The sequence below is a fragment of the Mercenaria mercenaria genome, chromosome 10, assembly GCF_021730395.1.
Source record: "Mercenaria mercenaria strain notata chromosome 10, MADL_Memer_1, whole genome shotgun sequence".
NCBI lineage: Eukaryota > Metazoa > Mollusca > Bivalvia > Venerida > Veneridae > Mercenaria > Mercenaria mercenaria.
The window spans coordinates 47,804,995-47,830,297 of record NC_069370.1 but is presented as its reverse complement, the minus strand read 5'-3'; the positions used below and the strand labels follow the sequence as shown (position 1 = coordinate 47,830,297).

Below are 25,303 nucleotides of genomic sequence, written 5' to 3'. Positions count from 1 at the left end.
CAAAACTATGAATACATTCAATTTCAGACATGCATGTCTACAATCTTATGAATAAATTATATGAAAACCTATTCTAGACACCATTTCCAATCTGTTTGTAGCAAGTCTTTGACAATCTCTGAGCTTCAGGTCAAAAACGCAAATATAAAATGCATTTTGAAGATTTATCGAAGATTTAACAAAAGAACTAGTTGAAAATCAATAGAATTTAGGAAGCATTACCAAGGATTTATCAAAACAATCAAACAAAACATACTATCTATCTATATCTCATGCCAAGAAAATTGACAGAAACAAAGAATAGCATTTAAATTGTTATGTCCTGGCATACTTAACTTGCTTTGGAAGTGTTTTGCCAATTTTCCTTATTGTTATCTTCTTGTAAACAATTGCGGAACATTCAAATTGTGGCGGCTAACTTTTTTGTCATTAAACTTGGTGATGCAAAATTGAATGCTGAGCTTTCAGAAGTCATGATATGGAATAAAACATTTGATCTGCCCTTCCTTAGACCAGACATGTCATCCTCAGAGCATACAATGTCATATCGAGTACAGTCATCTAACTTCCACTGTCTAAGCCCCTCTTGTGTTCCACTCAAGGCAGGATTTATGAGACAAAACGTTATTTCTGATGGAACTTGTCATATCAGCTTATCTTCATGTAGATCTGTCATCCCGGGAGAGAAGCCAACGCCATTGAGCTTTTCAATTGTCCCTCATGAAAAAATGCTCAGATTCCATAAAATATGTCAAACTGGCATATAGCACAAAAGAAAACTAACAACATGGGGAGTTTTGAATAAAACCAATCAGTAATAATGGAGCATTGCATACATTGATTTTATCTAGAAATATTGTTTTGAAAGAGCCTGGTTTATCGCTATGTGACGGAACCTGGAGACCATATCTATCACGCTTTGGTGACTTCCAGCCATATCAGAATTGACTGGATCAGAAATATTGAGAACTGTATCGAAGAAAAGAACTGATGCTAATAGCGATATCATTGATATTTGGAGCAAATATTTCGCGACCATGCATTCTAGAATTTCAATCAATTCCTTTATTGACAAGAACATGCTCTGGCCTGATGGTGATTTTATCACGGTCTTTTCAAAATTTAAGAACAGCAGCTATTTCTGATAAATAAGGTCAGTCACCGTAAAAACAGCAATATTTAATTAACTTCCTTTTTTGTAGATCACATTGAATTCATGAGTACTTTATTTTTAATTGTATGTTGGTTTTACTTTTCCAATAACTTGTCAAGTCTTAAAAATTGCTTTGCAAAACACTTGCATATTAAAAACATAAAGTCGATGCAGTCCGCCTTTGAAATTTGTATAACATAACATAGAAACATAAGCAAAATGATTAAGTTTAGAAAGGACTTCCATAAACATCACTGACCTTGTTAACTGTGTGCCACAGTATGTAATGTACCAATAATTCCATTACATATACTTTGTCTTAAGTACAAGGGCACATAAATCTACAAATCCTGTTTGTTTGTTTTTTTGTTTGGTTTAACAATACATTGACATAATCATTATATCTAAGGTCATACGGAGACTTTTCAGCTTTTCATGGTGGAGATCTCGAATGACCCTAGGTGCCCCTCTGAGCATTATTTCATCACTGGCGGGCACCTGGGTAGAACCACAAACCTTTTATAAGCCAGCTGGATGGCTGTCTCACATGAAGAATTCTAAGCACCAAGTGAGGCTCAAACCCATATCGGTTAGGGGCAAGTGATTTGAAGTCAGTGACCTTAACCACTGAGCCACCTTCTGCAATTTCTTGGTCTGACCTTATGTCGCACACATCTTCACTTCAGGGTGAACAAAACTGTGTATGAGGTTTCATTGTCATTTCATTAAAAGTTTGAAAGTGTGCTATACATAGCTAAATGTCGCTTAGATCACTCCTATATAAACTTTGTTTGCAGGGGTATAAAAACACATTCAACTTGAACAAAGCACTTGGGAATAAAACCCATTATTCTGGATATTAAAACTAGATATGGAAGCATATGAAAGCGAAACTTTTTACAAATATTTTGCAGATTAAAACGATTAAACCATCAATGATAATAACATAATACTGAAAATAGGAAAGGCGTCACATTGTTAATAATAGAATTACCTTTGAAATGGACGAGTTTGAGTAAAATATCAGCAGTATCAAAAATATCAGTACTCCGACATGAAAACAGTCATTAAAACTATAATTTTGTATTACTTAAAAGAGAAAGCTTGTGCTGATTTGGATCTATCAATCACTTTAATTTGCAGCAGGGTCAGATAATACAAATCTGAAACAAAAACTATGCAACGATTATCACTGGGGGAGTTTTCGGGTCGTGACAGAAATCTTGTGGAAGGGCTCACGGCAGCATCAACAATTTTGAGATTCTTATCTGTCAAGTTTATTCAAGGGCTTTTATGCCAACTAACAAAATCCTGATTTCCCAAGAAACACAACTATGGACATTGGTAAACAGTGACAAATGAATCAAGTTTTGCCAGCTCAACAAAATCCCATCAGTCTTAAAAGCCATCCGTCATTTCAGCCTCCACTGCATTCGTTCCGATCAAATCAAATGATACGGCCTCGTTCATTCGCAAATTGAAAATATCTCCCATATATGTTCCATGTACAACCCAATCTTGTAAAATACTCAATTATAAGAGAACTTCTTTCGAGAAATGAGCAAACAGCAGTTATTATCGATGTCCATTAGTCAAACTTGGCTGATAGAAATTGGCTGCATGTCATAAACTAATACAATTTTGATGATAGACCGTCTACTTGTACATCAAGTTCATATGGAAACGAATCTGATTATGCCTAAAAATGTAAGCACGAAGACATTCTACAGATTCTGCGCCTTCATTTTGTATGCCAACATTCTGCTTCTGTGCACAAATTTGTGACAAGATCTGATTGAGTGAGATTTTATTATTTATTTCGTAAAAACTGTATCCATCTTGTCTACGCAAAGGGAGATTTATTTAAACATGGTTCATATATTTCTAATTTATCAAATTGACAGAACTAAGACATTCATTCGAAAACATAATCCTCAGAATTATTAATTTATTTCTTTTCCATTCCCAATTTAAAGAAATGATTATTCAGCAATTATTCAAATCTGGTCGGAATTTAACATCATTTCCATTAGTGTTACGTTTTATCGCATTCTGTTTTACAATCAACATCACTGCAATTAAAGATGATATCTGAAAACAAATTTACGTGTGTAACAATTGATTATTTATGAACGTTTTTCAGATGTATATTATCAGAAATACGTTTGCAATTTCACGATTCCTACTACTTGAACTGTTCAAAAATAGCTGTATATTGACCACTGCATGACAGTGGTATACTAATGACATGACAATCGGCAAATGTTGGAATCAATCAAGTACGATAGCAATCAGGCCGTTCCCTCACGCTTTAACAATGCAATCAACAACAAACTGATAATCATGCTACTCGTCCACTATTGAATTTCACGCGGCAGTTGACAATTTTTCACACTTGCTGCACACTCGGACAAGTTTTCCCTCGCGTTAGGTAAGATATTGTAAGTGCTTATGAGAAATCATCTATTTTCCGATTATATGGCTTATGGGATACATTTTGTCCAAAATTTATCATCCTGAAGAATAACATATTACAGCCATGGCTTCAAGGGTATAGCAATTATTTAAGTTATTATACGCTACTGAACATGAAATTCAGCAGAAGATATACCCAGAGGCATTTTAAATATAAATTTTGTACAAATGTCCAATTACAGACTTCTGAATAGAAAATTGCTTAAAATAATAAATCTAGTTTATAGGAAAAACTAGTTTAACGCAGACAGATTAACCTTAATGCCAAAATATAATCTTGAAGACGCAAATATTTATTTTGTTTTCATTTGATAAGCACAGTTTTTCAACAGTATTTCAATTATATGGTCAATCTTCATTTCCTGAAACTTGACAAGACACTTAAAAATTTGTTCAGCAGATCTGTAGTTGGTTCCATTTGGGTATAATTTATAAGAGAAGCATTTCCAATCAGATGCTTAAAGTAAGGCATCATTATTTGATTCTAAGTCAGATTTCATACCATGACTTGGACAATTATTCATTTTGTTCAACATTATAGACATTACTGACCTTAAGCCTAACAATTAGCCTGGTTTCCCTATCAGTATCAACATTTCCTTTACAAGTGGCTGACATCTGTCCCACTTTAATACATGACTTCAGATGCCTAAATCATTACAGGTAACACAACTCGAACCTATAACCTGATGGGAAGTCTTGTCCTGTACCTGCCAAGATTAAATGCAGGTAACTCAAGTGAATACTGGACGTCTTTCAACTTTCTATCAGTTTTATTACCTAGTATAGGTTTCTTTATGAAAACTCTCAGAAAACGTTCTTTCCTTTTTTTTGTATGGCTTTTTCAATGTACCTAATTAGCAAAACTACTGTGATGTAGTGTAATGGTAGGATAACAAAAACTACAAATTACAAATGGGAGACAGTTAGATCAAAACATGACAGTTATATTTTAGGCAGGTACTATCATTTTACACCTTACTTTGATTGACAGCCAATTATGAAGCTCCTCCTGACACTAATTTTACCAATTATCTCCCCCTGGAGGGGACATCCAGTCAGCCTAGAGGGCAGTTTACCTAATGCATTGTGGGAGAGCTGATGCATTGTGGGATAAGATGCAGCATATATCTTACTTGATTTTAGACTGTCACAACTGCCAAATGATTACATCTATTATTTTACAGCCAAATGATATACAAGATCATCAAAAATAAAATGACACCAGTATTTGCTATGCTATGAATAAACATTAAGAAATAAATCTGCCACCTAGCTTTCTTGTCACTTTTATGCAATACTTTTCAAATTTTGACATAATTTCATACTTGCAATAATGCAAGGGTAAATCAGATCTGCATTTATCTCAGTCCGTCATATTTAAAGTCTAGAAGTTGTTAGCAAACAATCTTTCTCTGATTGGTTTTCTTTCTTGATGTATCAGCATAATTTGTAAAACTTATAGACAATAAGGAAAACTATTCCATGAAGAGATTGATACATTCCCTTTCTCTAAGTACAATATAGTTTGACATGCCCATTATTTTCCCAATACATAACCTAGTATCATTTGCCTTAACCAATATGTTTCCTCTGCAATAATATGGGAAACGAGTACCATTTTAAGGTTTCGAGCTGAATAAGTCGATACAAACAGACTAATAAATTTACTTTGATGGTATGAGGTGGCAAAGTGTATGTAGTCTTATAATCTTTATGTCAGACCATCCTGCCAGTTTTTCCATCATAAACTTCTTCTGTAAATAGAAAATGTATTGTTTGTAACCATTAAACATAAAGGTTTATCCTGAAAACCAGACAAATGTCATGTCATAAATACAAACTTGTTGCAATTCAATATAAAGAAGATCTTTTCCTATTTACTTGAAGAATCAACTACAGACAGAATTTCACTTTTGATGATGTATTCTATACATTGTTTGAATTAGTAGAATGAAATATGTCTGTGTGTTTACCAGAAAATAAAATTAATGCAGTTATCAATGTGTTAAGAATATAATTTTCACAAAGTTCAAATGGATGACCAACTGTGTATCTGGTATCTGCTTCAAAGTTTCTGTAAACACCAATTAAGACAGGGAATTCTACATGAATTACCACTATACATTGGGACTGATCTGTAAAATTAATTCTAACATTGTTTCCAGGTAATAATTTGCTACAAATGAGATGCAATAAAGAAGAAAGACAACAAAATAAAAGAGAGATTAGACAGGGAGGTCCTTGCTACTCAGACATGATGGGCTGTTAATTACCAGCAGTGGCCATGTCATTATCATTAGAGGGAATTATATGGACATTTCCTGAGTATGAAGTACAGTTAATGTGCAGGGAGTAACAAGTTTTAAGTGTGCACTTAATTAGATCCCATTACCTGAAGACTTTGATGAAATTGGGGAGAAATAGTTGGATACATACCTAAAACATTCCGGTCAAAATCAGACACAGCCTTACTACTACATACTATACATCTATTCCAGATCATCATCATCTTCAGTAATCGCCTCACTCTAGGAGAGTACGCTCGCAATTTGAAAGTATTCTCACAATTTGAGTATACTTAAGATACAATACTTCATATGTATTTTTTTTCATCAGTTTTACTCTATCAGTTTTATCATGATCAATATAGGCAATTAGTGAGTTTTGTTAGGAAGTCACACCAATAGCTGAATGGCAAGTCCTTTTAGGTTGTGAAGACCAACAACTCAACAAATTATGGGGAAACTTTACTCAATTTACTAAATTTCTTAAATGGACTGGTTCATCATTCAATTTCGGCGGTACCATTTATTATTCGAAGGGGTGTTGACTGAAAATTTACTGACTGAATAGTGAACAGTGCAGACCAAGATCAGCCTGCACATCCCTGGTCTGCCCTCGTTGAATCACTTGCCACCAGCAGGTTAAAGGTGAAATCACTTGCCGCGTGCAGGCTAAAGGTTACGAGTATCTTGCTTGATTTTCTGACATTGGCTAAGGCACCTATGTTGAGGCTAGATGTATGACTATCTCAACTGAACTGATTCTCCATCCCTGGTGAGGTTCAGCCTCACACCAGTGAGAACCCAGCAATACAAAATCAGCAACCTTTTAAGCCAAAGAGGTCCCCACTAAAGCACAAGAGCACCGCCTTGCGGGTGCAGATGCTCATCTGATTTTTTGTCACTGTATAACAGAAAAATTGTCCTACCCGTGTGTTTTTACGATATTTTCTAAGTCCAAAAGGGGCCATAATTCTTGCAAAAAGCAGGATGGAGTTACGTTTCTTGCTGTACAGAGCCAGCTTTTGATGGTGAACAAGTGTTGCAAGTTTTAAAGCAACAGCTTTGATAGACCTAAACACAAAACTTTACCAAGAAATCTAATTTTCTAAGTCCAAAAGGGGACATAAGTCTTGCAAAAAGCAATGTAGGGTTATGATACTTGCTGTGCAGAGTCAGCTTTTAATGGTGAATAACTGCTTCAAGTTTTAAAGCAATAGCTTTGACCGTTAAGGAGTTGACCTAAACGCAAAACTTAACCAAGAAATCTGATATTTTCTAAGTCCAAAAGGGGCTATAATTCTTGCAAAAAGCAGGATGGAGTTATGTTTCTTGCTATACAGGAGTCAGGTATTGATGGTGAACAAGTGTTGCAAGTTTTAAAACTGGTGAACAAGTGTTGCAAGTTTTAAAACAATAGCTTTGATAGTTTATGAGAAAAGCTGACCTAAGCACAAAAACTTGACCAGGCAATGCCAATGCCGATGCCGATCACGTGATGACAATAACTCATCATTTTTTTTCCAAAATATCGGATGAGCTAAAAATAGAGAAACATTCATTTAATCACATCTCCTCAGCATATATCTCCATATTGTACTGTATCTCTTAGAATCATAGAGATACTTTCATTTACATCAGCTGAACATCCCTACAGTTTTGTGATACAGATAAAATGAAAAAAAACAGAACTTTTTGATTTCATGAAATGAGACATTTTATTAGGAAATGCTGAACAGGTCATCAAAATACAATCATAAAAAAAAGATATGTAGCAGACACACTGTCCATAACAGTGAAGAAGCTTTAATGTTAGGTAATTTCTTAAACCCCTGGACACTTATAAATATGACATCTAACTATTAAAAACAAATTGCAGTAATTGTATGTGTATAGACAAATTTGTTCTTTATTAAGTTATTTCAAAGAGATCACTATCAGACCTCAATGTGTCTATATCGCTATTTAAAAGTGTTACAATATGACCACTAATGTCATTTATAATGTCTGTACTGATGATGATATCTTCACCTATATCAGTACTACCATTTGATTCATCCAAGATCTTATCTCTGATATCCAATAAAGATATAGTCAGTCCAATATCATGGCTCAATGATCACAACATTTTGACAAGTACTTGGCAAAAAAGGCTGTGGGAGGTGCTTTTTATCAAATGTGACAAGTTGAGAAATTGATACACTAACAGTTACCTGAACACAACAATAAACTAAGTTCTCCAATTTCCATGCCATTGTGTTCTGTGTCATCAAAGTAAGCTGTTGATTCAGATTTTTCTTTAGTAAATTTGAGAAGTTATTTTAGGTAGCTGGCACATACAGGAATATAGCTTCAGGGTGTTAATGTCATACAGTTGTGGACACTTCTAAAATGTCTATATCAATGGGCAGAATTAGTCCCTGATTGATTAAAGCGAATATATACAATCAATATCCAACTGTGGTCTCTGAAAGTTTTTAATCAACAATAACAAAATACTGAATTACTTCCAATTTTACATTCCTTGTATCAGAAGGTCAACATCCTTTTATTGGGATATACTAACAACAGAAATTGTGCAATCCTATTAAAGTAAAAGAAAATAAATTCTGAAGTAAATCTATGGCAGTATCTTTTAGTTAAACAGCTTGCTGAATGATTTAAAATTGTGTACTGAAATTATTAACACAAACAGATAAAGTGTCTGAAATAACACACGTCCAGAATTAAGCCACTTGTCTTAGGGATGGGTTTGCCATATTTACCAGTCAATTGATACAATCATGTCAAGAGTATATCTGGTGTAAGTCAAGGAACCCTACTATATTATCTTTTGTTTCATCTTAATTGCTTATAATAACAAACAATCAGCAAACACCTAACAACCACTAATCAAAGACTCGGACTAACATAGATACAGTTCTCAGTAACTACTTCAGGTAGGACTGCTCATTCATCTTTGATAGTCAAGATGCATGGCTATATCAAATTAACTTTTAATTCAAATGAATTAGCTGTAGTTTCCTTAACACATGGAACCACTTACATTCAAACAGGAACTAAGATTAGTGCCTAATTGTTCAAGGAACTTTTACAGGAAAAGAAGTGTATCAAAGAAAACTGGTAAAGGAAATTTATGAGACAGTCTCAATATTTAACAAGAACTGCAGTTTGAGAAACACCCAAACCTCATTTTGTGATGCTTCCTTGGAATTTAGGTTGGTATTTCAAAAGTAACCTGTTCCAAATGTGCAAGAAGACACTCACTCAGAAGAGCACCAAGTATGAAAACTAAATGTATGAATGTTTGTTCGCTGTTCGAATGCTAGCTGCTTTGGATGTTTACATTGTTTTCTCCAACAAATTACAAGATCTCACTTTTAACAGAAATTTCTGACACCTTCAAAAAATCTTGTCAAAACTCAACCTGGCAAATACCTACCTATATGCCACAAACATGAACCTTTACCTGCAAGTGACTCCATATTCTTGTTTGCTTAGTACAATACAACATGCAGTTGCTATCAGCACAATCTTGAAGAGTAAACAACCAACATTTACAATGACAACAACAGTGACTGCTTACATGATGTTCTTTCCTGCCACTTGTTTATCACTGTTATAAGAAAGCAGTGTCAGACATGTCTAACATATATACAATGCTTACAGTATCTTTGTAACCCTTTGAAACAAACTGTTACACTGTGAACAACCTACATTAATGGAAATATTCTCTTTATATAATATCTAAATTTCCATGATTTGATGAAACACTGCTCACTGACTGCACTTGGACTCAGTCAAGAAATTCATGTAGTCCCAGCACATTGCATTTTATAATTTGTTTGAATACCTCGAAACCCTTCGTAATTCTTATAGTTTGTGTATTCCCCTGCAACCTTGGGCAAAAGGTGTTATACTGTCTATTAGAACTAAAACAAGAGTGCCAAGAAAGGCAATATATGGTTCAACTGACCTTTAATTCATACCCCAGACTGCCTTAGTGCCTAGTATTCAATTTAAAAACAAACATTCTGACCATGTTTAATGTAAAATTTAATCTGTAAATAACCTGCAAGTATGTTCTATTATTTGATTTAGTAATCTGATTGACTTTTCTCATCTTGAGCACTTTGCTCTCAGGTGAGTTAAAAACATGAAACTTTCATACATGAATTTGGATCTTTTTTATAGATTTTATTATATGCAATGTAGAAAATACCTAAAATGCTGACTCCTGCTGCACCAGTTTGTTTTCCTTGCGGCGTCTTCTGACATAACATCCTGAAGTACATTAAAATTTGTCCTGTTTGCTCACATTTTATAGCTAACCAGACTGGGTAAAAATGCCTCGTATGAACTTAATTACATCTGTTTCTCCGAGGGACAATTCTTTTCATAATCCAAATTTAGCAAAGTAAGAATATTAATTTGTGGAAAACTTCAAGCTGGGAGTGATCACTTGTCAAGAAACCCCTATCTTTCTAGATGTACAAAAGTAACATGGTTTCTGCAATTTGCAAAATGTCTTAGAACCATTCTTATGCTTCAATACAACTTGTGACATTATTAAACTGTAACTGTGCTGACAAAAGTGTACTTGTAATGAACATTGGCATCTACAAATTGCTGGTGTCTGCCATTGCAGGAAATAGTTACAATGATTGACAAGCTACAGAAAAATCTCCTCTCCTTCTATTTCTTACTTACCCTACAACATAACAAGAGGGCCATGATGGCCTGAGATTGCTAACCTGAGTGCTTGAATAATGTTGGTAAAGGGTCAAGCATGAAAAATATCTGAAATAAAGCTAGTGTTTTCTAAGAATTTTTTTATTTAAAGTTTCCTTTAAACAAATATGGGTGGGTTTAGTGTGTGTGTGAGGGAAGGGAGGAGTGGGGTGGGGAAGGGGTGGGGGGCTGGAATGATTACTTAGGACACCAAAAGACAACATGATGAAGAAATTGTTATAAGTTTTTATATAGGGGCGGGGGAGGGTAATGTGTGGATGGGATATGAGGTAGGGGGAGGGTAATGTGTGGGTGGGATAAGAGGTAATGCTGGTGGCAAGAGGGGATGCGGGGAGAGGAGGATGATGTGATACTAAGAGATTATATCAAGGAATACTATAACTTAACTTAAGCAAAATAAAGAATAGTATGTGGGGCTGGGTTGGGAGGGGAAGGGGAAATGGTTAAAGTGTGTGGGTGGGAATTTGGTATAGGGTCATGTTTTTTTTTTTTGACAAAGTAGAAGGATTTGGGGGAGGGTCACCAAAGGAACATTTCCATGGAATTATTTCAAAATTTGGCAATTAAAGCTGTTTCTTATTGGTTGCAATAGCAACCAGAATTATTGCAGCCAGAATGCTGCATCAATGACCTAGATTTGAAGGAATCTGAAAGGAGACCACTCGAGGTACATTCCTGTAAAGTTTGGTTGAAATTGGCTTAGCGATTTAGGAGGAGTTGTTCTTTGATAGATGAAAGAAGAATAAAAGGCAGACATGATCTAATGATTCTAACAGCTCATCATAAGCACTTCGTGCTCAGATGAGCTAAAAACATACAAGTTGGTCAAAAACAGCTCTACATGATTTCTTAAACACAACAAGTGCCAGAAAAATGTTTCAGAAAACTGAAATATTTGCTTGACATTCTAATCTACAAAACGATTTGCCGAATACTTCTATATTGGGTTGAATATTTTTGTTTTCTATTACAAGGGCGTAACTACCATTACTATGCATGTGCGTATATTTTTTTGTCAAAGTACCACCCTAAAAAGAAGCCAGACTGCATCAAATGAAGTCAATATTTCAAAAAATTTCCCTTTTTGTACATGTCCATCTTTTTTCATTTTGTCACTGTCAAAGAGTTAATATCTCAGAAACTAAACATCACAACTGAATAAAACTTCAAACACTTCTTTGCCACTGAAATACCAACAAACTTAGGTTCTATAACTTTTGTTTTTATTTTGATTACATTATGACCCTTTTTGTACTTAGCCATATTTTTCTCTCTTTTTTTTTCCAACATGATATATTCTGGTGAAGCTACATGTAGTAACCAACCCAAAACTATATCCATTCACTCTGAAATTTCATCAAAATAATTTTTAGCATCCCCTTTCAAGTGCAAAATGGTCCAGGAGCTATTCCTAACACTTAAATATAATGCTGAATGTCTTTCAAACATTTTGGGGGCTACTACATTATTTGCATATACCCCCAGTGAAAATGTCACCAAAATCTCAGTGAAATTTCACCAAATTTCATTGAAACGGGTGAAATTTAACAAAATGATAAAAATTTTGTGGAATTTCACTAAAATTTCACTGAAATGTCAATGAAATTTGGTGCAATTCACTTCTCACCAAAATTTATTTTTCAGTGAAATTTTGATTGTCACATTTTTGTGAGCAAAATTTTGGTGAGAAAATCTGATGAAGTAATACATCATTATTTAGAAGTAAAGCCTTACTATGTACACTCATGTACCAAATTAATGTCCTAAAATGGCCACCAAGTTATTAATTAACAGGGGACAGCAAATTCAAAGCATATTTTCTTCCAGTTGAAATGCAATTAAGGGTAGGATAATTTTTCAGGGTTACAATCTATATTAGCACCAAGGGAAATAACTGGTGATTACATATTTCGTCTGCAAAGTCACATTGGTAGAAGATTTGATTCCATCTGTGAAAAATACCTATTTTCATTACATGAACATGGTTATAATGGAAGAAAAATTGCAGAATAATTCAAAATTGATAGGTCTACAGTAAATAAGTGTTTAAAGCTTTTCAAACAATGCTGAAAATTTAGAAAACATTGATAAACAAGTGGGTGGGGAAATGTAGAAAAAAAGAAGATAAGTGTGAGACTAACATAAACATCACTGGAATGATCCTTAGGTAGCCCCCTTCAAAATTTTTCAAAGAATTGAAATTCAAGGAGAACTCTGGTTGCCATGGCAACCAAAAGGAAAAACTTTAAAAATCTTCTTGTCCAAAACCTCAGTTCATAGGGCTTTTATATTTGGCATGTAGCATCATCAAGTGGTCCTCCACCACGATCATTCAAATTATTCCCCTAGGGTCAAATATGGCCCTGCCCTGGGGTCACTTGGTTTATATTGACTTATATAGGGAAAAACTTCTTGTCTCTTGTCAAAAACCACAGGGCCTAATAAGGGCTTTGATATTTGGTACCATATGCAACTGAACATTATCTTGAGGTCTACTACCAAGACTTTTCAAATTATGTCGCTGGAGTGAGAAGAGGCCCATCCCCGGGTCCCCCGTTTTACATAGACTTATAAAGAAAAAGATTTAAAAATCTTCTTTCCTTAAATCACAAGACTTAGGCCTTTGATATTTGGTATGTAATATTGCCGTATGGTCCTCTACCTTGATTGTTCAAATAATTACCTAGAGGTGAAAAGAGGACCCAAGGGGGTCCCAAGTTTTACACAGACTAACATAGGCATTTGTTTTTAAAAATGTTCATGTCTGTAAGTTCAAAGCCTAAGCCTTTGATTCTTGGTATGTAGCATTGCCTAGTGGTTCTCTAATAAATTTGGTCAAATTATGCCTCTGGAATGAAAAGTGGCCCCAGCCTGGGGGTCACTTGTTATATGACTTACATAGGAAAAAATACTTCAAATTTTTCTGACCTTTTTTCCTAGACTATATTCAAGTACAAATAACTGATGACCCCAAGTAATTTGGGGTTACTTGACTTTGACCTTGACCTTAGTAACTTTTTTGCTTTGAAATTTTGCCAAATTCTTTACATGAAATTTCATTGATATTTCTGCCAAGTTTTGGCGAAATTTTGACAAAATGTCTGAAATTTCTCTGAAAGAATTTGGCAAAATATTGATGAAATTTCACAGAAATATCAATAAAATTTTACCAAAATTCACTGAAAGAATTTGGCAAAATAATAATGAAATTTGGTGAAATTTCACAGAAATATCAATGAAATTTCACCGAAAGAATTGGCAAAATATTTATGAAATTTGGTGAAATTTCACAGAAATATTTCTGAAATTTCATCAAAATTCACCGAAAGAATTTGGCAAAATATTTCTGAAATTTGGTGAAATTTCACAGAAATTTTACTGTTATTTTGGCGAAATTTTAATGAAATTTCAACAAAATTTTACTGATAATTTGCCAAAATCTTTCAGTTATTTCACTGGTATTTTATTGAAATTTCATTGAAATATCAGTGAAATTTCACTGATCATTTTCACTGGTGACAGATATGGAGAGGTAACAGAGACAATTAAGTTGAAATTTTTACTTTGATGCAGGCACTATATTGTAAATAACATGCAGTCTGTTTATAATGTCTGAATGAGGGTGAACCAGTCTGACTGCCTGTCCCACTGTGGCCAAAGTAATCATAGAAATAACCTCTGGCTTCAGACAGGCTGCCAACAAAATTTAGGCTTCTGTATTGTGATTTCATACATTGTTTCTACAGTGTCTTATAATACTGTTTTCTGTGGAGTCATTGATAGATGCAGGAAATGTGTGGGTTTTATAAATGCAACAAAGAAAGTTGACAGTCCAAGATGCTTTTGAAATGATTAACACTGTCAGTCTCCTACATTGGATTTCTTCAATATTCAATTCCGATTTGAACATATGTTATTCTATGTAAACAGTTTTTCCCAAATTTTCACCCAAACTATGAACAAGCCTTGAATCATCATCCCAGTATCTGCTTGCTGTCCATTGTTATTACTTACCTAAAATCAACATGGGAATATATAAGAAATCTATTATTCTGTTTTCTGTTTCTATGATTTTAGGAAAAAAGGAGACTGAGCACTATTAAATGTATTTGATGTTTGTCATTAACAAACTTAGAAAAATAGAATATTTGTACCAGTACTTCACCTACCATGAAAACAGTTTCTGATCATTTTCACATCACTGTAAGGCCTACCAGCTGCTTTGCTACACAGCAAAGTCTCACTCCTTTAATATAAATCATAAGTTGCATAGATGTTTGGCTGATTCAGATTGATTTCTCATAACTTCTTCTAAGCAGAGAAATTAATCACCTAAAATAAATCATTAAGAAGAATTTCTTATAAATAAATACCAGCAGAAGTTATTGATGAATACTCACCTTAATTGATTAAATATTTGGAATAGGTACAATTTCTTACCCCACAGGAACCTGTTCAGTTAATCAAGCAGCTCTATTTCATTAAAAAACATGGATGCCTGGCACATACAGAAATTTATAATTCAGAAAGCCTGTTTGTTTTAATGATGAACACATTTCTGATACTTCATGCTATAAGGTTTTATACAAAAGCAGTCTGCTGTGTTTTCTATCAGCTATAATAGTGCGATTTTTGCCTCATTTGCTCTTTTAAAAGTACTCAGAAATGAAAGATGGTTGTTATGATAGGCAGAAGCACTTCATGAATAATATTCATCAAAAACAGGTTCCAACCCAGCACAGCATCTCACAAATTCACACTATAAATTTGGTTATTAATGCATCTAGGTGTTAGACCAGGTGTGCACTTGAACACCAATGACACAGCTTCATTACTGAGAGACTTTAAAATATCTATTAAAATTAAAACCGTCTACTTAAAATACCATTGTTTTTTTGGTTCTTGATAATCACTGTTTTGGTAAGGTACTTCTTTGATGCCTATACTGAATTACTAAAATTATACATACATAACAGAATAAAGGTGTGACTTACAAGTGCCAGTTAGTCTAAAATACGACTGTGCCAAGTAATGTAGTGCCTTAAGGTGTAGGAGTATATATATAATCATCAAAACACAGAAATATTTGGTAAACAAAGAACATCTTTACCAATGATCTACCTGTCCATTACATGATCTACCATACTGTCCCCTACGATGGATACTTAAAATATTCTCAAAAAGTTGTCCCCCTTTAAAACAAATGCCATTTGTAAAGAAATAAAAATAAACAATTGCTAAAAAGTATGTTCCACCTAGTTATGTGAAATTTCAGCGCTGGGACATATTGGAAATGCATCAAAACTGAGATATGTAAAGGCACTCAACTGTCCGAAAGCAGTCTTTTCCAGAATTCAATGTATATATCAGTAAATCGTTATTTTTTTTGTAGAGTGATGTACAATAATGTTTTATATGCTGATCAATTTTTATGTAAAACAACCCCTTCTTTCTATGATTTGGAGATGTTTGATTTTTTTCTCAAAATATGGGGCTAAGCGTTCCTGTTGTGAGATGAAAAAAAAAGGCAGAAATATTGTTTAAAATTAATGCTTACTAGATCTATATCAAATGCTTCATTCTGGACCATGTGTCTACCAATTCAAAAAAAACTTTTATCAAAAATCATTTTTCAACATGCAAGAAGATGAAAAAACTTGCAACTCTATCTCAAAAGCTACAAAACTCATGAACAACACTCAGGTGTCAAACATCATACCTAAATGATTAAAATTCTAAGCTGATGCATAAAAGAATTGGACTTAGTAACTTTAAATTCATATGAAAAAAGTAAAACAGTACAACGGAAGCATTATGCTAGAAGCATTTTGAGTATGTACAAGCTCCACTATGGTTCTTTGAATAATTTAAATCACACCATATGTATTTATAATATTCAAGGGTAAGATCTAAAGTTTCTCAGATTTGAAATTACAATTTAAAGCCTTCCACATGTTTAGCCGACAGTTATACAATAACATATCCCAATGGTAACCACCCACAACTTTTCAAGTTGAATTTGTGTAATTTGTCTAAAAGACATTGCTAAAATGCAGCTGGGAATGAGCTAGTTCCCGGTAATTTCTCAGAGATAAATATGTTATTTTTTTTAATGATAAAATCATTGGAAGAAATGACACTTGGGAATGAATATGCAGAGATAGGATTATCATGTTAGATGTTTAACACTTTCTGATGCTCTTGTCAGATATGTTATTGTGTTTTCATTTCTGTCATTTCTAAGAAGTTCAATTTGGCATTTTTCTGTAAGATACTGAGAAACTTCCATAACTCTGTTTACATTATAACATGAAATTATCCTATCTCAGTATTAATCAATAGAGTTTCTTGACCAGTAATAAATACATCAGGGTCTTTTCATACTTAATTCAAAGATTGAGTCTCTCTTCATCACATGAAACATTCCCTTGAAAACATCAAGTTAATTATTATAGACAAAGTCAATTTCAACTAAGTTTTCTATACTTAAAACAATGTCATGCTCAAAAGTTTATTACCCTAGTGTTATACCAAAAGTATTCCATTCCTACAACATCAAATGTGATAACAACAATTCTCCAGTAAATTATTTACATCATCCATATTATTAGAGTTCATCATAATCATCATCATCATCAATAACTTAATCTTAAAATAATCTAGCAATAATAAATCTATAATCTATATAAACAATGGCCAATGCCTAGCTATATATATGATTGCCTTAACAACTGTTTTTCCCATAATTGTATTATTTTTGCTTGACAGCAACAGCATATATGACTTTAAAATAACTTAAAATCCATAATCCATTTTTATCCTTTTTTAAGAACTCACAGCAGCTACAACGTGAACCCAAATTTAGAATACCCTTACTACACCCCTTGAGGACATCATAACTATCCACTACCCCTTGTGAGGTCTCTGCCAAGCCCCACAACCCCACCCCAACACGGAGGACGGACGTTTTGGCCACAGACATTTTGGCCCGGACGTTTTGGCCTAGGATCTTTTGGCCTAGGATGTTTTGGACAAGAAAATTTTTGAGATAGGATGTTTTGGCCCAAAAAAAAATTATTTCCATAATATACAAAATATGATCTGGATATTAATATGTTATCATATGTTACAGTATAATTGATCATTTTTTAAGAAAAATAATTGTGAATTTGATCTGTTGTAAATGGCAAAAATTTTCACATACACACACACATACACAATGTATATATATATGTATACATATAAAAAGATTATAAAGAAATAAAAATAAAATACCATGAGTATGTTTTATTATCAGTATAATTTATTCACTTACACTATAACAAAGAGCTATAAAAATAAATGTTTTTTTATACTTCTTTGACTATAAACATTTTTAGAATAATCTCCTGACCATTTTTTGCATGATATGGAACCACAATTTATTTTTGGCTAACACGTCCTACCCCCAAAAAATGCCTGGCCAAAACATCCTAGGCCGAAACGTACGGGCCAAAACGTCTGCTGGCCAAAACGTCCTACATTCCCCCAACACCCATCCAACACACTCCTCCCACCCCCATGAAATATATAACCCTATGACTGTTAAGCACACTCTCTAATTGTACACCAGCATCATTCTGTAGTTCAGGGCTATAATAATACAGCACTCATGTGAGGAAATTAGGAGATAACAAAGTCTTATTATAAACTAATTTCACTTTATTATATGTGTGTTTTTCACCAGTTTCTTCAATTTCTGCAAATTCTTTTGAAGCAGTGTAGGCTTTCAAGCTAATTTACTCAGACAGGTTAAAGTGTTTGCAAAATTAGCAAACATTTCATTTTAACTACATAAATATTTATCAATTTTCTATGTCTGTTAAGTGTCACTGCAGGTCATAATTGTCTCTTCTTGGTGAGGTTTGGGGAAGAAAGTGAGATTCTTGCAGAATATTTTTCAAAAGATAAATAATCAAAGACATTGATTCTATGTTATATTAAGTCCAGGTGGTTGAATTTCTCCTGGCTTTTCTTTATAAATTGTAAACATTTATCTATTCTATTTAAGCCTTGAAAATTATATCTTAATGTATATTTGATTAAAAAAAAAAATATGTTCGCATGTTGGTACATCTTTGAACACACAAACAATAAAGCTTAAATAAAATTATGAAGTTAAAAGATATCAGGGATGTTAAAAAGGTATCTAGAATAGTGTGCTTTAAAAGCTTCATTTCTGAGCTTTACTGAAATTTTAGATTATTATACAATATGACAATTTATTTATTTATTAGGGTTTTACAGCGCACCAACACAGCAAAGGTTATATGGCGCCAAACAGGACTACAAATTTTGGTTTCACATCTCATTTACATCGAAATAAAAAATGAGGTATGGAACTGGGCGTAAACAATAACATACAATTTTATGAAAAAAGCATACAGTAATGTTCCTACAGCTAACCTGGTATAACATCCTTATGCAAACGAAATATAAAAACAGAAGTATAAAAAAAACAAGATTAAACCTAAATGCTTGTCATTTAATGGAATCCCTACATGTTTCAAGCAAAGACCTTTAACAAACTGCCCACCAAACACTCTAACGGTGTTACATCTATGATTTTACACCATTCTCACATATTTTATTCGTTTTATGAAAATAAACGATCAGCATGACTGTAATATGCTTCATAGGAAAATGAGATGTTACATGCTGCATGGTATTGCCATTCTATTATATATACCTAGCTGTGTACCAAAAATGGATTCAATTTATTCATCCTTTCAAAATCTATGAAACAGAAAAAGACATTTTGCAAAATTTTAAGTCGAAAAGGAGACATAACTCTGTCAAAAATCGTAAATTGTTACTGAAATTCGATTTAGCCTGCATTTTATAATTATGTACTGGTGCACCAAAAATAAATTCAATATCCATAAATCTTCCAAATGGACATCAACATTTAGCTGAAAGTCTAAAAAGGGCCATAACTCTGGCAAAAATTAGTAGACTGTGATAAAAATCATCCTTAACCTGTATCTTATGATTACAATACAGTGGAACTTCCGAAAACCGGACCTTCTGAAAACCGGAAACCTCTGAAAACCGCACGAAACTCAAGGTCCCATTTTTTCTGTTCTTATTTCTATATACTTTTAACTTCTGAAAACCGGAACTTCCGAATTCTGAAAACCGGACGATATTTGAAGGACCGCATTTATTTTGACACACTTTATAAGCACAATGAACATTTAATGCAGAAGTAAGGAAGTAATCAGCAATTACTTTAATTTGTATTCAATTTATGAAAATGTGATGAATTAAATATCTTACGTGTGAAAACCTTTCTTAAAGTTTGAATGAAAGAAAGACTGGTGTTTTAATTGATTTAGTTACATCGATTAAACTATGCATTATCAACATTTATTAAATAATTGACGAACTCTGGACTCCAAAGATGGTAAAATGTAAGTGGAAAATGCTTGCATAAATCCTATTATTAAAGATATGTTTTTTTTTATATTTGTTATTTATGTATTTATATCCTTAATATAATTAATTAATCAATTAATTAATTACTTTACACAAACTTGAAAAATTATAATGGATAATAATCTCCTTCATCCTACATGTAAGAAAACATAACTCTTGTGCACCACGTTCACTCTAAATTGCCTACAAACTTTCAAACTTCTGAATTCCGGAAACTTCCAAATACCGAACTTTCAGGCTGGTCCGGAGGTCGTTCGGTTTTCGGAAGTTATACACTGTACCACTTGCATTAAGAGACCATCTAAGAAATGGTCTCTTTACACAACTACTCACTTAATACAACATAATTTGTTCTTTAACATCATGCAAAGGAACTGAAAAAGTGATCTCTTAAAACAACTGGTCCCTCCAGCAAGTCTGGCTGTACATTGTATATATCTGTGCACCAAAAATAATTCAATCCAACGTTTTTACAACAGTTGTCAAGTGCATGGACGGACGGACAGACCGACTGATCGGTGCATCTGCATGAATATTGACTTGTTTCGATATCAATTTGTTATTGCAGGCAACACTATTCTTAAATTTTATTCAAAATTCCATTAAATAATCTGGTTTTCAAGTATGGAACATGAAAGAAATTCCAATTTTCTATGATTAATGTCAAATAATATTGAAGGTTGCAAGCAATTAGTATAAAATTATCACATGCTTGAATATTTTGACAAAATTAATTGAACCTTCAATTCCAATTACCAGTTACACAGTCCTTTGGCAGGTGGGTACTTCAAATGACATATCAAATAAAAATACACTTAATCTATTTCTATTTAGTGGAATTAAGAAACTGTAATACTTTTAGTAATAAGTAATCAATATGGTAATTGTAATTTCTGAAAATGTTTAAATTGAATTCAAATTCTTAAAGGTTGTCACAATGACAATATATGAATTTTTGTACTTTTTGTGTATTCTGTTGGAGATTTATAAAATGGAAAGAATAAAAACACACTAAATAAGTGTTAAAACCTAATAGAAATGTATGTTTTACTGATTTTGATAAAATTTTGTAATAACTGCTCCCCCCCCCCCCCCAAAAAAAAAAAAAAAAAAAAAAAAACAACAACAAAAAGCACCTTTTAATATGAAGAATTCTGGGGAGGGCCCTAGATAATTGTGTTTGGATAACTTTTAGCCAAACTCATTTGTATGGATGTTTAAGTGTGAACATCTTAATGATCTTGTACAAAAAATGAAATCCATCCACCTATCCTTTTGCAAGGGATAACATGCTCTTGGTGACTCCAGTATATAATATGGTACTGTTTTATCCTGGACTTTATGATACTCAAAACTTCTGTGTTTAATAGCAGATCCAACAACTATCAAAAATTTTAGTAAACTATCTATAAAACACGTGTGTGTCCTCCTAGCAGATTAAAATTTCTGTACATTTTATAATAGGAACTTCCTTCATAAAAATACCTCTTGCATGAATAATGTTTAAAATGTTAATGTTGAAAATATGGCAGTTAAGTTAAATTCAGGCCTGTTTTCATTAAATTTATAATCAACAGAAGTGTTTCAATTAGAAGAGCACTAGCATTAATATAGCGGGTTAAGAGAAGTAATTTTTCAAAATTAATCCCATATACATTAATTCAACTAAATCTAATTGTACTAAATATATAATGATAACGAATGTACCTAAAAATGAGGCACCTGCATTTTGAAGAGCTGGCTGTGTCCACAAGGGAGCTCAACATGTTTTAAGATAAAGGGGCAGTTGCACCACTTCATTATTAACAAATACACCATGATCAGGATACCATAAAGTTTAAATATTATCTATTCCATCTCAATATTTGCTTTTCAAAACAGCTGCAGTTAAAATTAATTTCAAGATTTTAATGCAAGTTGTGTTACCCAGGCACAAAAATGGAGAATGTGTTACCGGACTGCAACTTGGTTTCCACAGGACTCCTGTGTTTATACTACTTCTCAAAGTGCTATGGCATCAACACTGATTGTTGTTTCATGAAGCTAATGGAAAATGGTTTGATGTTTCACAAAGCTTGAAAAAATGACTTGATGTTCCAGGAAGCTTAAAAAATAGTTAGATGTTCAATGAAGCTTGAAAAAAATAGTTCAATGTTCCAGGCAGCTTGAAAGATAGTTCGATGTTCCAGGAAGCTTGAAAGATAGTTCAATGTTCCAGGAAGCTTGAAAGAAATAGTTCGATGTTCCAGGAAGCTTGAAAGACAGTTCGATGTTCCAGGAGCTTGAAAGATAGTTCAGTGTTCCAGGAAGCTTGAAAGAAATAGTTAGATGTTCCAGGAAGCTTGAAAGATAGTTCAATGTTCCAGGAAGCTTGAAAGAAATAGTTCGATGTTCCAGGAAGCTTGAAAGAAAGTTCGATGTTCCAGGAAGCTTAAAAGACAGTTCGATGTTCCAGGAAGCTTGAAAGATAGTTCAGTGTTCCAGGAAGCTTGAAAGAAATAGTTAGATGTTCCAGGAAGCTTGAAAGAAATAGTTCAATGTTCCAGGAAGCTTGAAAGATAGTTCGATGTTCCAGGAAGCTTGAAAGAAATAGTTAGATGTTCCAGGAAGCTTGAAAGAAATAGTTCAATGTCCCAGGAAGCTTGAAAGATAGCTTGATGTTCCAGGAAGCTTGAAAGATAGTTTGATTTTCCAGAAAGCTTGAAAGATAGTTTGATTTTCCAGAAAGCTTGAAAGATAGTTTGTTGTTCAAGGAAGCTTGAAAGATAGCTTGATGTTCAAGGAAGCTTGAAAGATAGCTTGATGTTCCAGGAAGCTTGAAAGATAGTTTGTTGTTCAAGGAAGCTTGAAAGATAGCTTGATGTTCAAGGAAGCTTGAAAGATAGTTTGATTTTCCAGAAAGCTTGAAAGATAGCTTGATGTTCCAGAAAGCTTGAAAGATAGTTTGATTTTCCAGAAAGCTTGAAAGATAGCTTGATGTTCCAGGAAGCTTGAAAGATAGTTTGTTGTTCAAGGAAGCTTGAAAGATAGTTTGATGTTCCAGGAAGCTTGAAAGATAGTTTGATGTTCAATGAAGCTTGAAAGATAGTTTGTTGTTCAAGGAAGCTTGAAAGATAGCTTGATGTTCCAGGAAGCTTGAAAGATAGTTTGATTTTCCAGAAAGCTTGAAAGATAGTTTGATTTTCCAGAAAGCTTGAAAGATAGCTTGATGTTCCAGGAAGCTTGAAAGATAGTTTGTTGTTCAAGGAAGCTTGAAAGATAGTTTGTTGTTCAAGGAAGCTTGAAAGATAGTTTGATTTTCCAGAAAGCTTGAAAGATAGCTTGATGTTCCAGGAAGCTTGAAAGATAGTTTGTTGTTCAAGGAAGCTTGAAAGATAGTTTGATGTTCCAGGAAGCTTGAAAGATAGTTTGATGTTCAATGAAGCTTGAAAGATAGCTTGATGTTCCAGAAAGCTTGAAAGATAGTTTGTTGTTCAAGGAAGCTTGAAAGATAGCTTGATGTTCCAGGAAGCTTGAAAGATAGTTTGTTGTTCAAGGAAGCTTGAAAGATAGTTTGATATTCCAGGAAGCTTGAAAGATAGTTTGTTGTTCAAGGAAGCTTGAAAGATAGCTTGATGTTCCAGGAAGCTTGAAAGATAGTTTGATGTTCAATGAAGCTTGAAATATGGTTTAATATTTCAGAAGGCTTAAAAGAAAAACCATGAAAAGTGGTTTTATTTTCTCAGGAAGCCTGAATGATAGTTCTGTGTTCAAGGAAGCTTGAAACAAGATCTGATGCTTCAGAAAGCTTGAAAGATGGTTCCATGTTCCAGGAAACTTGAAAGATGCCTTGATGTTCAGGAAGCTTATGTTCCATGAAGCTTGAACAACATCTGAAGGTCCAGAAAGTTTGAAATATAGTTTTAAGCTTCACAAGGACTGAAACAAGATTTGATATCTCAGGAAGCTTAAAACAAGGTTTTGTTGCTCACACTTGAAAAATGGTTTGATATAAAGAAAGTCTTGAAATATGGACTGAGGATCAAAGAAGCAGCCTGAAGTTTCAAGTTGTTTGGAAGATGATTTGATGTTCCAAGAAGTTTAATTAAAAGATGCCAAACTATAAGTGAACAATGAAAAGGAGACCTAATGTCTCGTGTAAGAAATCTTTATATGGAAGAAGAATGAATCTTCTCAATGAATTTAGACCAACTGTGGTAAGGTCATGTTCTTAATTTGGAAATAGCAGGGAATTTTATCCTGCGAAAAAAAACAAACACAAAAACAACTATTACAGTCAAACCTGTCTATAAAGAACACCCTAGAGAGAGCCAAAATGTGGTCTTTATTGAGAGGTACTGGTCTTTATTCACAGGTTAAAATACACTTTGTTAAAATGGGAAACAAAACACATGGTCTTTAGAGCCAGGTGGTCTCTGTTCAGAGGTGGTCTTTAACTTCTAAAAGCAAAGCAACCATAGAGTACACAGCAAATGTTCTTATTGACTAACTGATCGAAATTATCTTTCAGATGGTGCCAAGCAGGTATTTGAAAGGGACCCAAATATATATCTGCAATAGCAATTAGAAGAACACAATGACCTACCACATGGGCCTGTATTTCTCATTGACATTCCATAGAGGTTCTAAGGTCCCTGTTTATTGTCTTGGGCTTGCTCCTGGGGCCATTAATAGCAGTTGTTGTAATGAGTTTACTGACACATGACTGGCCTTATGTTGCAATTTATCACCAAACGTGAGGCCAGTGATGAGTGTTTAGTGCTTGTTCCCAAATTCTTCAAATTTTCTGCATGATTTGCTTCCTTTATTACTTTTGTTGAGTGCTGTCAAAGTAATGTATAAAAAGTGTGCCCTATGTACAAGGTTGGTATATTTACAGAGCAAGTGCATGCAGCTGATTTTAAGAAACTATAGATTTGTGAAACAAGTGCAAATTGTAAGAATTGAGCTCAAAAATAAAAATAAATCATACAACACAACTGAAAAGTATAAGTAGAATATGTGCATCCATATAAAGAGCAATACATCTCAAATATTTTTAGTCACCTAACAATTAACTGATACTGCAATGGCTGTAAGGTAATATGTTTTACATATCAAACAACAAGATAATTTTCCTTTTTAAAGGAATAAAATCAACATAAAAGTGTGTGTATGTGTG

The 25,303-nt window shown here is 33.6% G+C and overlaps 1 long non-coding RNA gene across 1 annotated transcript in view; it reads right to left on the bottom strand.

Moving 5' to 3' along the window:
• The window catches only part of LOC128559910 (uncharacterized), a 157,770-nt gene that overhangs the window by 14,891 nt on the left and 117,576 nt on the right, over positions 1-25,303 (bottom strand). The window contains exons 6-7 of the long non-coding RNA XR_008372757.1: positions 10,136-10,197; positions 5,300-9,529 (exon numbers count right to left, since the gene is read on the bottom strand). This is a non-coding gene — a long non-coding RNA (uncharacterized LOC128559910). The remainder of the gene's footprint in view (positions 1-5,299; positions 9,530-10,135; positions 10,198-25,303) is intronic.